General features: G+C 33.2%; 2 long non-coding RNA genes across 11 annotated transcripts; both read right to left on the bottom strand.

Annotated features, from left to right (window-relative positions):
- Positions 1–541: 541 nt before the first annotated feature.
- Positions 542–12400, bottom strand: LOC107014573. Of its 10 annotated transcripts, none has more exons than XR_001456249.2 (8): positions 12257–12400; positions 10194–10749; positions 9958–10017; positions 8806–9016; positions 7948–8139; positions 7400–7584; positions 4563–4750; positions 542–4478 (listed from the first exon to the last, which is right to left on the bottom strand). It is a non-coding gene; the product is annotated as an uncharacterized LOC107014573 (long non-coding RNA). The 10 variants fall into 10 exon arrangements; XR_003577166.1 differs by lacking the exon at positions 9958–10017 and having other exon boundaries at positions 542–1115; positions 1223–4478; positions 10282–10749; XR_003577169.1 differs by lacking the exon at positions 9958–10017 and having other exon boundaries at positions 542–1115; positions 1492–4478; positions 10282–10749.
- Positions 12401–15721: 3321 nt separating this feature from the next.
- On the bottom strand, positions 15722–16319 carry LOC114076431. Its single transcript, XR_003577354.1, has 3 exons — positions 16213–16319; positions 16036–16088; positions 15722–15953 (listed from the first exon to the last, which is right to left on the bottom strand). It is a non-coding gene; the product is annotated as an uncharacterized LOC114076431 (long non-coding RNA).
- Between the last annotated feature and the right edge of the window lie 559 nt (positions 16320–16878).

The following is a 16878-nucleotide window of genomic DNA, read 5'->3' as shown; positions in this document are numbered from 1 at the left end:
CGATATACAACCTTGACAGAGACAATGTTTTTACTTATAATAATATACGGAACGTTGGATTTATCGATAGGTGTGAATACTATTTTGTTAATCAATATTTTTTCTATGACAAGGTAAACCTGCAGTTACTAGCCTAGGAGTGCACATAGGGTAGAATCTCCGCTCCTATGCAATAACTCGCAAATCACATAGATAACCCGCACCGAGCTGAGCGCAAGCCTCTTGCTTTCAAAGGCAAAGGGTTTCATACTTAAAACCTCCAACGTGGAAATCCCAAGCTAAACCACGGGGCCACCCCGAAAGGGTTATCAATCAGTACTGCTTTTGAGATGTCATGTATTTCCACATGCAACTTCGAACTCACTAAATTAACTTCGAACTCACTAAATTAACACGTTCTAACTCACCTTCACAACTCTAGATGTCGTCGCACCTAAGTTATCGTTCTTTTTCTATGTATATATATGTATAAGATCATCATACTGTTTATTGATAACTAAATGTGAAAACATGTAGGAAAGTGGAAGATGGACACAAGAAGTAGTCAAGTAACGTAGTTGCTTTCTTGAAAATACATAAAGAGTCCCTGCTACTACTAGCAGATAAGAGAGATTCTGCATAAGGTAGACTTCTTCTTTCCTCTAAAGATTAATGTAAGGTTCAATATTTCAAACTTGACAGTCAATCATATCCCTTATCCAATACAATATTGTCAAACTTTACTGCACTACATATCTATCTACCTAAAAACCTAACCACTGCTTTTTTCATCATCCTCATAGGTAAACATGCCTCTTCAAGAGAATGATTGAAGTGCAACAAAATGCTTCGTGGTAAGACTTACCATAAGGAGTACTGAATCGGGGTAAACACTCGAGTAAGTTTTACCACTATATGCCTTACACGGATGTAGGCTTATTCCTCGAGCTCTGCTTCTCCCTCTCTCCTCTCATCATTCCTGATGGACTTGAACAAGAGACTTTCAATGACGAATTACCAAGAGACATTACTTTTTACTCAGTGCCCTCGCCGTTCATTGCTTTGTTATCATCCATTTCACCATATCAGGGGCACTGCTTCAACACAACTCACTAGATTTCAATAGCCAAATGTGCCTGAAACAATGATGGGAAGAGCGGGTTTGAGCAAAAGGACGCCAAACGTGATGAAAATTACATAAATCATTAACTAAAATGCTTCTGCTTGAGGTTTAGATATATACGGAAACTTATACAGGAAAAATACGCTTTTCTGCTCAACATATTCCCCTTAAAATACCAGGAAATCTCTAGCAGAAGCACAACTTTACAAAAAACTCAGATGCAGTGCTTAATTTGCTCTGGGAAAGTGCTTCTAAAGTTCCCTTGCTTTTGTAAACCTTCATTTGAAGATGAGAACTCCCAAGTCTTTGCATTTCCCTTAAATGAGGTAATATTACCTCATCAAAAAAATTGATAAAGAGACGAATTCATGAGCGATGCACTCCAATACCAGTCCAAAAACAGCAGGATGCAATGGCGAAGACTCTGTGAACCAAGAATTTCCCTAGCCTCTGGTTCGGTTATGGTATTGCTTGATCAGTGATATTGTGAATTGCTTCTTGAGCAGCACTGATTGTTGAGCCATCTGCCATTAATCAAAGACATCTACATAATAAATCACACATTTGAAGGCGCATGTAATAAAGCTGTCACCGCTTGAAGCACATAGAATCACCGTGTAACTAAGTCATCATACAAAAATTACATATGCTTAGTACTGCAAATTGAAGGTCCAAAAGCTTGTTCCGGCAGATGATTTCCATTTTCATTTGTTTTCCGTTCAAAAACACCTCAAAATGTCCACAAGCATTTACTTGCAAGTTGCAAGTACCTGATGAAATGCCTGAACAAAAACATTATTCCAGAACCTGTAGCAATCATGTAACCAAGAATTCTCGCATTAAGCACCAACAGCATCTTATGTAATACGAAGATTCTCACAGATAAATTAGTTCTGCGTAGCAAGGACACTATATCTAATTGGTTTCAAAAACAGAAAGTAGCACTACAAATCAACTTCTGACCCAATAGTAAAATGATCCTAAAACGTTCTTTTTTAATCGGAAGTAATTCTTTCTCTTCCCTTGGATGATTTCAGTAGAGAGTAACCTCAGTTTCCCAAGCGCGTTTGCAGGACGAGTCCCAGTAAACACATTATTCATCTTCAACTGTCCAAATAGAACTATTGCCTATATTTATTTTGGTGCACTCCGTGATATAGTTGGCATTCCATGGCTTTTGGGATGCAAAATAAGGACATGTTCAACATGAAGGGTTGGTTCTTATTGGTGTATATTCTCTTCCTCATTGTAAGATTTTTGGTTACTAAAATAAGTTTGCAGTGTTTATGGTTTTTGACTTCTACATCAAAACAACTTATCTAGTTTAACTCTTAGAAATCTTCCTAGTAGTTATGTACATACACACCTAGTTAATTATATTTGACGGAATTTAATTTTTATACCTTGAAGACCTGTAAATTATTCTACCTAGTTGACATAATACAAAGAAGGGTCATCTAAAAGGAGAAAGGAAAAGAAATAGAGAGATCAAGGAAGTACATGTGGTCGCACTGCGAACTCCTGACAGTACCTCCACGAACTCCACACACTGGTGGACAACACATTACCTCCTAAGGAGGAAAAAAGAAATTATCAATGGCAAGAAATGAAAAAAAAAACTAAGATAAAGAGAACAAAAAAGAAATACATCTCAGTAGTGAATGCTCCCATGTGAGTTGTGACATACGGAGAAAGATGGAAACAAACCCAGCTGAAGAACCAAAGTGTGAGGTTTCGATGAATGTCGAAGGGAAGCATCTGAAAGGCTAAGCTGAAAAGGGAAAGAGCAGAAGAGGCGGAAGTTATTTGGTTTCCTATCTTTATTATAGATAAGAGGGTTTGGTTTGGGTTAAGCTGTATATCAACGGTGTTTGTGATGAAGAAAATACGGCCCAACCCAAACCCAACCCTCTATCTATAACAGAGGAAACCTAATAACTTTCGCTTGTTCCGCTCTTTCCTTTTTCAACTTAGCCTTTCAGATGCTTCCCCCTGCAGCCACTGAAACCTCACACTTTGATTCCTAATCTAGGTTTATTTCCATCTTGTTTGTCTCCTTCTCTGCATATCAGAGCTCACACAAGAACATTCACTATTGATAGGTATTTCTTTTTTGTTCTCTCTATCTCACTCAGATTTGTTCATTTATTGCCACTGATATTTTCCTTGTTCTCGCTTAGGAGGTAATGTATTATCTACTAGTGAGTGGAGTTCATGGAGGTAGCAGCCGGGAGTTCCCAGTGCAACCACAGGTACCTTCTTTACCTCCTTATTTCTTTTCCTATCTCCTTTTAAATCTGACCATTTCATTGTACTGTGTCCACTGATTCATTGTACTGTGTCCACTGATTTTGTCAACTAGGTAGAATAATATACAACTCTTTAAAAGATGTCAAGGTATAGAAATTAAACTTCGTCAAATGTAATTAACTAGGTGTATATATACGTAACCACTAGAAAGATCCGTAAGAGTTAAACTAGGTAAGTGTTCTGATGTAGAAATCAAAACCATAAATATTGTAAACTTCCTGAAGTTACCAAAAATCTAACAATTGAACGTCACGGAATTAGACCTTGTGAAGCAAACCATTCTAGTGCTAATTAACATTAATTCTTACAAAAGGGAATTAACTTGTGTATGTACTATAGGGTAAAGAACTTTACACTAAATCCATGTTTTTTTGTATGTATGCTGTAGCAGATAATCTACTTTTTTCTAAGTTACTGTTCGTATTTTATATAAATGTCTATCTGTAGATATCTGATAAAGAAAAACTCTCAAGTATAAAATATTATCAATCAGCCTATACGTACATGCCTCGAATATGAAGTAGTACCTTCAAAACTAACCAGAAATATTGAAAATTCATCTGTGAAGGGATAATTAACATGTACTTTCCTCTGTAGAGAAACCATTCTCCATGATCCTCATCATCTTCATAACCACCTGAGAGCACCCTAGATTGCTTGTCCTGCAACTCAAGCAACGTGGGGCCAATGCACACCCCATTGTCAGCAATTCAAGTGATGTGTCCACAATTCTCCAACAAAAACACCTTGATTTCTCTCCAGATCATTCTCCGTCAATATTGGCCCGAAATGATCCGAAGAGGTGGTCAGGAATATCCTCCAGTTTGATGCATTAACCGTTCCAGCTCTTTTATATAGCCCCTCCTTCCCTAATAAACGAGTTATCAAGGTGATCTACTTGATTCACCAGTATACAAGGTGTATCCAAGAATCAAATTTTTTCTGTTAAAATATTGGGCTCAGTGTCACAAATATCCTCCTGCTTGATGCAATATCTATTCCATCTCTTTTATATAGCTGCTCCTTCCCTAATAAACGGGTTGTCAGGGTGATCTTCTTGATTCACCTGTATACACAGGTTGATCCAAGAATTAATTTTTACGATAAAGATAATGGGCTCGCTTGAACTCATAGACAAGTGTGAGCTTACCTTAGGACATGCTACTTGAGGCCTTGTAGAAGCATCATTTTTATGCAGTCACCAGTGCAGAGTCTATTGTGGTTGATTGATTAATCATTTTGGCGACTAATTTGACTGCGGCATTCGACTCTTGTATCCTTGCCTTGTCCAATCCATTTTTGGAAGCACTTCAAACGTAAGTTATGGCCACAGGATGTCTGGAAGAATAAAAATATCAATCAAGATATATAGAAGTTTCACGAGTATAAAAACCTTAAAAGATAATAGACGTATGCAAATACTTATGCATACATAGAACCACGGGTGCAGCTGCGGCGGTACATACTTGTAAGTCACTTTCTTGCACTGAGAATGGCTATAAAGGAGCCATGGTTTCAAAAAAACACAAGACTGTCTAATCCTTTTAAAAAGATTATTGAGAATGTTGTGAAATGTTACTGATTTACTGTTAGAATGTCTGAGGAGATCATTTTGGTCACATTGCTTGAACGGCGCATTTTTCCTGTGTTGCCAGTATTGCTGGATCGGCCTATATACTAAGATATGTTGATGCAGAACTAAATATCGTGTCCTCGAACAAGTATGAGGATGATGGGGATCATAGAAACTAGAACTCTACACAATATACATGTACTATGAGCCTTCTGGTTTAGTTTATATACTTCAGACTCGAGGCACGTTCTATAACAAGATATAAATAAGCAATTCATCAAAGTTGAAATGCTAATAGTAAATTCCCAAAACTGGAGAATTGTACCTGCAGCTATATGGTGGGCAATATGTAGGAGAGGAACTAAAGAGTTTTTTAAACAACTACACAACAAGTCAAAATGAATTGTATTTTGACTTTTTAAGTTTTTTTTTTAACCAAATATACTCTAATGATATTGTTTCGATCATTGATGTCTTACTATATACTCATGCTTAACTAAAGTTTCGGGTCAGAGTCCTACTGGATACATAGTTGTCTTTGTTAGGGAGAGCTTTACCCTTGGCGTGGGACTTCTCATGTCGTGAATCCGAATTTGATTGGGCCCCAATACCAACAAGGGATGAAAATCGAAATCCAAATGGGAGAATAACTAATATATTCATCTCTTAAGTTTATGTACAACCTTTTGCCTATATTTATTTTGGTTTATGGTGCACTCCGTGGTGTAGTTGGCATTCCATGGCTTTTGGGGTGCCAAATAATGACATGTTCAACATGAAGGGTTGGTTCTTATTGGTGCATATTCTTTTCCTCAATGTAAGTATTTGGTTACTACAATAAGTTTGCAATATTTATAGTTTTGATTTCTACATGAGAGAAACTTATCTAGGTAGAAAACTTTCCAGTAGTTATGTATATATACACCTAGTTAATTATATTTGATGGAATTTAATTTTTATACCTTGAAGATCTGTATATTATTCTACCTAGTTGACAAAATACAAAGAAGGATCAGCTCTAAAAGGAGACAAGAGAAGAAATAAAGAGGTCAAGGAAGTACATGTGATCGCACTGCGAACTCCTAACAGCTACCTCCACTAACTCCACACAATGATGGAAAACACATTACCTCCTAAGCAAGAATAAAGAAATTACCAATGGCAAGAAATGGAAAAAAAAGTAAGATAAAGTAGAAGAAAAAAGAAAATACATCTCAGAAGCGAATGCTCTCGTGTGAGCTGCGACATACGGAGACGGAAAGGAGAAAGATGGAAACAAACCCAAATGAGGAATCAAAGTGTGAGGTTTTGATGAATGCCGAAGGGAAGCATCTCCAAAGCTGAGCTGAAAAGGGAAAAGCGGAAGAGGAGGAAGTTATTTAGTTTCCTATCCTAATTATAGATAGAGGGTTTGGTTTGGGTTGGGCCGTATATCAACAATGTTTGTGATGGAGAAATACGGCCCAACCCAAACCCAACCCTCTTATCCATATTAAGAGAGGAAAAGTAATAACTTCTGCTTGTTCCACTCTTTTCTTTTTCAGCTTAGCCTTTCAGATGCTTCCCTACGACAGCAACCGAAATCTCGCACTTTGATTCCTAATCTAGGTTTGTTTCCATCTTATTAGTACTCACACGAGAGCATTCACTATTGAGAGGTATTTCTCTTTTTTCTCTTCTATGTAAGATTTGTTTATTTATTGCCACTTATATTTTTCTTGTTCTCGCTTAGGAGGTAATATGTTGTCTACTAGTGAGTGGAATTCATAGAGGTAGGCGCCAGGAGTTCACAGTGGTTGCAGGTACCTTCTTTACCTCTTCTTTTCCCATCTCCTTTTAAATTTGACCCTTCATTGTATTCTGTCCGCTGATTTTGTCAACTAGGTTGAATAATATACAGCTCTCTAAAAGATGTCAAGGTATAGAAATTAACTTCGTCAAATGTAATTAACTAAGGTGTGTATATACATAAACACTAGAAAGATTCCTAATAATTAAACTAGGTAACTTGTTCTAATGTAGAAATCAAAACCATAAATATTGTAAACTTCCTGAAGTTACCAAAAATCTTACAATTAACTGTCACGGAATTAGACCTTGTGAAGGAAACCATTCTAGTGCTAATCAACATTAATTCTTACGAAAGGGAAATAACTTGTGTATGTACTATAGGGTAAAGAATTTTTACACTAACTCGATGTTTTTAATATGTTGTTGCAAATAATCTACATTTTTCTAGGTTATTGTTCTTATTTTTTATGAATGTATATCTGTAGATATCTGATGATGAAAAACTCTCAAGTGCAAAATATTATCAATCAGCCTATACATACATGCCTAGAGTATGAAGTAGTACCTTCAAAACTAACCAGAAATATTGAAAATTCATCTATGAAGGGATACTTAACACATACTTTCCCTCTGTAGAGAAACCATTCTCCATGATCCTCATCATCTTCATAACCACCTGAGAGCACCATAGATTGCTTGTCCTGCAATTCCAGCAACATGGGTCCAATGCACACCCCATTGCCTGTCAACAACTTCTACAACAAAAACACCTTGATTTCTCTCCAGATCATTCTCCGCCAATATTGGCCTGAAATGATCCGAAGGGATGGTCATCAATATCCTCCCGCTTGATGCATTAACCATTCTAACTCTTTTATATACCCCTTCCTCTCTAATAAACGGGTTATCAGGGTGATCTACTTGATTCACTAGTATACAAGGGTGGATCCAAGAATTAAATTTTTTGTTAAAATATTGGGCTCAGTGTCACAAATATCCTCTCGCTTGATGCAATATCTATTCCATCTCTTTTATATAGTTGCTCCTTCCCTAATAAACGGGTAGTCAGGGTGATCTTCTGATTCACCAGTATACACAGGTTGATCCAAGAATTAATTTTTACATTAAAGATATTGGGCTCGGTTGAACTCATAGACAAGTGTGTGCTTACCTGAGGACATGCTACTTAAGGCAGGCCTTGTAGGAGCATCACTTTTATGCAGTCACCAGTGCCGAGTCTATTTGTGGTTGATTGATTAATCATTTGGCGACTAATTTGACTGCGGCATTTGACTCTTGTATCCATGCCTTGTCCAATCCATTTTTGGAAGCACTTCAAACGTAGGTTATGGCTACAGGATGTCTGGAAGAATAAAAATATCAATCAAGGCACATAGAAGTTTCACGAGTATAGAAACCTTAAAAGATAATAGACGTATGCAAATACTTATGCATACATAGAACCACGCGTGGTGCTGCGGAGGTACAAACTTGTAAGTCAGTTTCATCACTATTGCACTGATAATGGCTATAAAAGAGCCATGGTTTCGAAAAAGGAAAAAAAAACATAAAGACTGTCAAATTATAGTGCAAAATCCTTTTAAAAAGATTATTGAGAATGTTGTGAAATGTTACTAATTTACTGTTAAAATGTCTGAAGAGATCATTTTGGTCACATTGCTCGAAGGGAACATTTTCTCTGTGGTGCCAGTATTGCTGGATAGTCCTATATACTAAGATATGTTGATGCAGAATTACTGTATGATATACCATGTCCTGGAGCAAGTATGAGGACGATGGGGATCATAGAAACTGGAACTCTGCACAATATACATGTAATATGACCCTTGAACATAATGACCTCTGGTTTAGTTTAAATATTTAGACTCTAGGCACGTTCTATATCAAGATATAAATAACCAATTCATCAAGTCGAAATGCTAAAAGTAAATTCCCATAACCCCAGTTCTAGTACTTCCCAAAAGTGGTACCAATTAATTATACGAAGCTAGTGAATGCAGTCATGTACCTGTATATTGAGATATATATCATCGGGGTTCCTCCTTTCTCTTTGCTTCTTCCTCCGTATATTACATATGCATCATAGAGAAAATCGACGAAGCCCGTAACATAACATGCACCAGCAGACTCAGTGTCAAATGCTTGGCAAGCATTGGTCTAGAGAACAACGACGGCGGGAACCACCTTGTCAAGAGCCTTTCGCCAATCTTCGGCGGACGCTGCAACAACAAATATTGGTAAAGCAGTCACTTGTTTAATTTACATGAATTGCAATTGAAGTTTTGCAATCTAGCTACTAAAAAAGATATCAATTAGTTAAGATTTTTGTTAATTTTTCATTAACAGCCCATAGCTAACTTTATTTTTTGATAATTCATCGCTAATTTAGCAACAAACTTTTATTGTTTTATGTATACAAAATGATGAAACATTAATTGATTGGTCTCAATTCGTTGTATGAGCTACTTGGCTATGTCTAGCCAATTGCCATCATCACTCTTTTTCACCAGAGATTGTTGGTTTGAATGGAAACATTACGGGAGAGAGAGAACTCTAAGCAAGGATAAAGTGAAAAGAGTAATAAATTTATTTTGTTGTTATAAATAAAACAACCTTTGTTGATCAGAGAAGATAAAATTAGAGAAGTAACACAACCTTTGTTGATCAGAGAAGATAAAATTAGAGAAGTAACACGACTATGATTGAGCCTACTACACCTCTCCTCTTTCTTGTTTTCAAGAGCCCCTTAATTACTGATTCATTTTTTTTTGTTATCTGTTTTTTTAGTACTAATCCTACAAGGAACGCATACAACTGAACTCTCCATTAGATGAGGCAGCTGGGCATGAAGAATAAGATTCAACGGGGGTCTTAGAACACTGGCACCAACAGAAGAACCTGCAGGAATGATCATCCATGATAGATCACTCTCAATCCAGATAAAGTTAAGTTATTTTAATGTGATAAAAAATAGTATTCATTGTTTCAACACAACTCACTAATACTAGTTTATCGCAAGATGCACATGAAACAATGATGGAATGAGGGTTTGAGCTAAGGGACGCCAAATGTGATGAAAACTACACGAATCATCAACTACAATGCTTCTACTTAAGGTGCAGTACAGCATGCACAGGAAAAATTGAAAACAAAAACATACCTAAACTTTTACTGGAAAATATGGTGACTTGGACAATGTCTTTCTGCTCAACATAGTAACCTAGAAAGACTAGGAGAATCTTAGAAGAAGCACAGCTAAAAGGAAATCTAATTTGGAAGCTCTGCTTTACTCTGGAGAAGTGCTTCTAAAGTTACTGTGGTTCTATAAACCTTCATTTGAAGATGAAAATCTAATAATTCCACGTCTCTGCATTTCTCTCAGATGAGTTACTATACCTCTTCAAAATAATTGATAAAGAGACGAATTCATTAGCAGTGCACTCCAATAGCAGTCCAAAAAACAGCAGGATGCAATGAGACACACCTGCAACACTTCCTGCCATGCTCCCTAAACCAACGCATTTCTCTAGCCTCTGATTAGATCGAGGTATGATGAATTGCTTCTTGAAAACCACTGATTGTTGAGCCGTTAACCGCCAAATGTCACCACCTCAAGCACATATTTTCACACGATGATTGAGTCATCACACGGAAATTCTATATACTTTTGTACTGCAATCTGAAGGTCCAAAAGTTAGCTCTACAGATGATTTCCATTTGCACTTGCTTTCCATGCAAAAAAAACATCAAAAGCTGGTGTATTTGAAGAGTGATGTATTTGTTATTTGCTTAAGTAGGAGTCAGTAAAACCCAAATTTCATTTCTTTTATTCCAAAGCGGAACACATGTTCACAGACACCTACTTGCAAGTGACTGATGACAGGCCTGAGAGAAGGACCAAGTCCTTATGCAGAACCTGTAACAATCACCTGACCAAGAAGTCCCCCATAGCCTGCAATTAAGAAGACACAACAGATGTTAAGCAACCAACGGCGTCACGTGTTATACAAACTTTCTCACAAATAAACATAGTTCTGCATAGCAAGGACACTACATAGGAGATATCTAATTGGTTTCAGAAACTGAAAGTAGCACTACTCCTAAACAATAAAGCAATTTCCTATCCTTTAGCATAAGGATCCTAAAAGAGCTTTTCTTTGTCAGAAATTTCTTCTACTTCTTCTTTTGATTATTTCAATAGAGGTTCAGTTACAAACAGACATTTATTATTCCAAACACCTTTGTAACTAAAGTCTCAACAAGCACATTGTTCATTTTCAACTATCCAAATAGAACTATTGCAAAACCATGATACAAAACCAGTGCCACGGGAAGCAACTACAAAAAAGTAGATTGCAAGGCTATGGAGTTGAAACAGTCTGAAGCCAACGGAATATCGAACTACCCAATACAACAACATAACCAGTAAAATCCCACAAACTGGGGTCAAGGAAGGGTAGAGTGCACACAAACCTTCCCCTTACCCCTAACTCGTGGAGATAGAGAGGTTATACATTCTTTAAATCTCTCGGGAAATGAAGTAATAAATCCAGGAGAGAAAGCTTCAAATGGGACATTTCAGTATTGATGGATCATTCAGAGGTTATGAACATTACCCAACCAGCTACCATGGCACACTCTATGTCATTTTTGTGACAGTAAAATAGTTTCTATTTATTAACTGGTGTAGACCTAAAACTTAACAAATAAACATGTTCCTTCTCATGCACTTAAGCTATAGAAAACAATAGATAAGTAGAGTACCATGACCCAAAAGAAACATAGGTAGAAGGTTGTACATGTACTTACCATTTCTGAATCACAGATAGTGGTAGTAGATATGGTGAAGTGGAAGACATTAGAGAGTGTTTGGCTAAGCATATAAGCTGGTCAAACTGGCTTATAAGCACTTTCTACCTTATCTAAGCATTTGGTAAACATTAAACGCGCTTATAATCCAAAATCAACCAAATCCCTAAGTTGGTCATCATTTTAGTCCTTCATATGTACAAAAAGGACTATATCAGTTACATGTATATATAAAGAACTTAAATGATCAATTTTTCCATACATTAAGAATCATTTTTCCATATATGAAAAGACTAAAATTGTCCAACTCCCATAACCAAGAAACAGCGAAGGACTTAAATCATGTTTTTATCTAGAGCAGGATTCAAACTAGTATGTTCTCCTAACACACACTCTCGCTCTTACCACTACAACAATGTCCCTGTAAAACAAAATTACTAAAACTACAGTTCAAAGGGAAAATAAAGTGAATTTCATCAAATTCAACGAGCTTAGATCGGTTCGTGTAAGAGTTTTCATCGGGAAAAAAACACACAAGGGAGATATCAAAAATCAAAATGAATAACACTTTTAACAATATAATCTCATCAAACTGCAAGTTCTTGGAACAGATTAGAATTAAATAAATGAAAATGAAGGAGGCAAAGTACCTGGGCTTCGATGCCGATGGGATAAAAACATCGTGATTCTTCAATCAATGAATACAAAATCAAGAAACTGTAAGAACCCTAAAAACCCAAATATTTGCAGCAAGAAAGGGCGTTGAAGGGTGGCGTACTTATATGAACCGACCCGACAATTTTATAACTGGATCCGGATCTTTTAGCGGCCCATGGACATAATTGGGTGATTGGATTGGGCTTTATTAGAAGTGTGTTTTCGTTTTGTTTTTAAATTTTTTTTTATTTATTTTTGGGACAATTTAAGAGACCTCTGTCGGGTTTAGATTAATCATAGTGACTTTTTTCTTATGATTTAAAATAGAAAAATTTACATAAATGTGCTATAATAATAAAATATTTACCATTTATAGCAACAATATTTTTTTTTCACTTGATCGCTTTTAATTCATTTATAATACAATTTTAATACATATTACAAAGAACAATTTATTATTCACATATAATACAAGTTTTAATGATGGATAATTACATTTATCACACATTTTAATACACTTATAATACAATGTGACCCTTTTTTACCAAACAAACACAATATATTTCAAAAACAATTATAATTCAAATATATTGCATAAATAATTCACTTTTAATACATATTACAAATTTATCACAGTATTGCTATAAATGGTAATAAATAAAAAGTATCGCTAAAATCAGTAATTATTTTTTAAAATATATTAATTTATGTAATTTTTCCTTTAAAATATTACGAATTTGAAGAATATGGAGATGTGAGGGATCGAAACCCATGCAAAGCGCATTGCTCTACCATTTGAGTTGCATCCCCAACTTCTAATTAAATTGATCAAACTTGGATGATTCGAGTATTATGTTTGTTATCTTCCTTAATATTTTTAGCTACTATATAGTTTAATACTTTGCCAAAATCAAATTCACTTAATAATTAAATTAGAATTTGTGAACTTTAAATTCTTAAAAATATATTGTATTAAAATGTTATTTAAAAAAAATATAATGACAAGTTGGTAGCAATTTGAAAAATTATTAGCATTTTATTATTATCGAATTTAAAATGAAAAATGACCTTAAAAAATTATACGAAAGTAAATCAAAAAGGGAAAAATGAATCTTGAAACACAATAGCTATTGCTTATGGTAAAATTTTGATAAGTAAAACATTATTTACTTACGTATGAATGTAAAATCTTTTAAATTTTTCTTTGTCATAACAAAATTTTAATGGATGCATATTCGAAATTTAAATATAATGACATTATAAAAAAAGTCGTGAGTTACATGAGAATTTTCCTGAAAATTAGTATGAAAATTCGCATAATACTTATTTTCTTGCAAATTTTCATACTAATTCCTAAAAAATCCCTATAAAATTCACAATATCCCTATAGTGTGGGTTCAACACCTTTTACATTTTTTTTACATTTAACTATTATATTCTTAAAAGTTATTGATTCTTATTTATATTTATTATAATATTAATATATTTCTTCAGTGAATTTCAAATTCTTATAACATATTTTTATCATCTTTTTTCTTTGAAAGCAAGCATATTTTCAATACTTTTGCTTCTCCTTGCTAGAGTACTAATCAAGTTCCTCGTTGTAAATTTTAGTATATCGTGGATCGTGATTAAGAAAAAAATTAAGATTTCATCAAGAATAATAATGAGACCTCAATTGCAACAGGTAAATACTATACTTTTTATGTGTCCATATTAAAAACAGATCTGAAGAAAAAATTTCACTTTTACTTAATCACAAAACGCTTTGCTATGAATTCAAATTAAAAGTATCATTTAACTTCTCAAAAATGTTAAATGAATTCGGGTAATGGACTTATCTGTCTAACTAATATGAGTCATTTTGATCATATTATATATTTGACTAATTCATCTACAAGTGATACGATCAAAATTACTAATATTGTGAGACAAAATAGATCATTAACAGAACTCACATTAACATGCTTGAAAGATTAATGGGTACTCTTAGTCCATGTTCATAGTAAAAAATTTGTGATTTAGCATAGTTAATAAAAAATTATACTTGATTTTAATAGACATAGCATAGAAAATATAGTATTTACAAGGTGCAACCAAGGTATCAAGATATTTCTTGATAAAAATTTAACTGTTTATCATGACAAATTAAAATTTATATCCAACAAGGAACTTGATTAGATGATCTCAAAGGATAGTATTAAAATTTTAACAAATAATAAAACATGACCCGTTATCTTTACTACGACAAATTAATGCTTAAAAACATTTAAAATGTTGAGTCTATAACATTTATAAATTACAAATACGTCTTCATAAAGTTTCTGTTTGTTATAAACAATGAAAATTCTTTTTTTTTAAAAAAAAAAAATCATCAATATGTGATTAAAATTTTTCTCATACTAAATTTCTACCATAAGTAATAGATATTGTGTTTTCATAATTTGTTTGCTTTCTTAACAATTTGCTTTTGCATAGATTTTTTAAAAAAGATAGTTAAATACTAAATAATTTTTTAAAATGTAACCATCTTAATTAGATTTATCATGAAAAAAAGAAGTTTGAAAAGTATTTTCATACAATAAAAGTTTCAAGCTCACAACTTTTAAATTTGATTACTAAATGCTTTTTATTTTGATATAACATTTAATTACATGGTTAAAAATAACTAATAATATAAGAAACACAAAAATAAAATAAAAAACAATCTAATTATGATTAATTTAGTTACTAATTAATATTATCTATTTTTATTTTAATCGACGTCTTTTTTTATTGGACCTTACCAAACAAGGCTCAAAGCAAAATGTACTATTCACCCAAGTCTGTCATATATATATAGATAATAAAAATTATTTCACTAATTATCAGACAATAATTATCAAAATCATAATCAATAATTAGAGCATGTCATATGATAAAAAAAAAAAAAACTTCCCAAAATCTCTAACAAAAATAATAATTAAGAAAGTATAACATAATGCTGTAATATTATATAAGGTTTAACACTTTGTAAATGCATCAAAAATAATATAAAAGGAAACAAGCAAACAAATAAAAAATAATCAGTTAATTAATTATTCATTTATGTAATAAAAAAAATTGAGTCTATCGCAAACAAAATTATTTAATGAAGATTGTGTCGTTAGACGTAATATAATGCACCATCAAAGTAGATGGAAATATATATTTTCAACAAAATTCTATCTAACTCGATTATATATATTCTAAATCCCACAACGAAAAATATTTATCCTAAATTATATTGTTATAGTGTTACATTTTAATTTTTAATATGTCCTTTTCTATTCAATGAAAAATCCGCAAAAGAAATGATCGAGAATTACTTTATAATTAATTTAATTTAATGTAATTCACTTCATTTTTTTGTTTCAAGTACAGTTTTATTAATTTTATTTTATAAAAATGATTAATAAAAATATAAGTTAAGGACGGAAGTTTATTTTGTTATATGATTTAATTGTTAAAGTGTAAAATTTTGATCCGACACATATAAATATGAATCATTCTTCTTTAATAGTGTTCTTAAATCCATAATTTAATAAAGAGAGATAATTTTAAAGAAAGATCAATGAATAATTTTTTAAAAGAAAGAGCTAGATACAAAAACATTAACCTTTTTAGGACGATATTCCTGATACTTGTTCAATTAAATCTCTAGCTTGGAGCCTTGAATTGAAAAATAATGAAAAAGGAATTAAAATTTCAATCGACTTAAAATTAAACACACAATTAAATAAAGAAAACTGACCTTTATATGATATCAGATCTGAAACTTATTAGCAGAAATTTTTAGATCCAAACCTTAAAATAAAAAATAATTATAAAAAATTAGATCTTAAATCGATATCCTTAAGTGCTTGAATATATATAAAGTACTGTCAAAATCTAAAGAAATATTAAAGTTGAAAGGACAAAAAAAATATACTTTATATGATATTTGTAAGCATAAAGTGGGAGTGAACAAAATAAAAATCATATAAAGGCTTTGTTGCGGCCATGGCTTAAGCGAAGAGACCAAGGTATAGTGATAGGTTGGGTGTGTCTGCTAGGGTTTTCGATGAAGATCATTTTTATAGGCTCAAACAATGTATCACATTTACTAAATCACCCTTGTTAAATTTAAAATATTACTCCAAAACCTTAGATATTTTTATAAAATTCTCTAAATGTGTTGTATATGACGTGTATTGTCATCATATTTGGGCGTACTATATGAATGTGTTATAGATGACGTATATTACCTATTGAACCTCTCTTTAAAGGAAAATAAATAAATAATTTGTCATCGTTAATTAATTTCAGAGTATGTTGCATGTGAAATCCCAACATTGTACATTGTTGGAGGTAACCAAGGGCGAATTTTACGTTGAACAAAGGGGGTTCAACCGAGCAGAAAATAAATAGATAATCTGTATATATATACTATTGAACCACTTGAACATGCATCAAAGGCGTAGCTTAGTGGTATTGGGGGTTTAGGAATTCACTCTATCGCTCACAAGGTTGTGTGTTCAAATCCAAGTAGAGGCGTTTTTTTTCAACTTATATCTTAAGCATTTTATTTTATTTTTGAAAAATAATAATAATGCAA

The sequence above is a fragment of the Solanum pennellii genome, chromosome 3, assembly GCF_001406875.1.
Source record: "Solanum pennellii chromosome 3, SPENNV200".
Classification (NCBI taxonomy): Eukaryota; Viridiplantae; Streptophyta; class Magnoliopsida; order Solanales; family Solanaceae; genus Solanum; species Solanum pennellii.
Note: the sequence above shows the minus strand (reverse complement) of the source record. Positions and strands in the feature narration are given on the sequence as shown.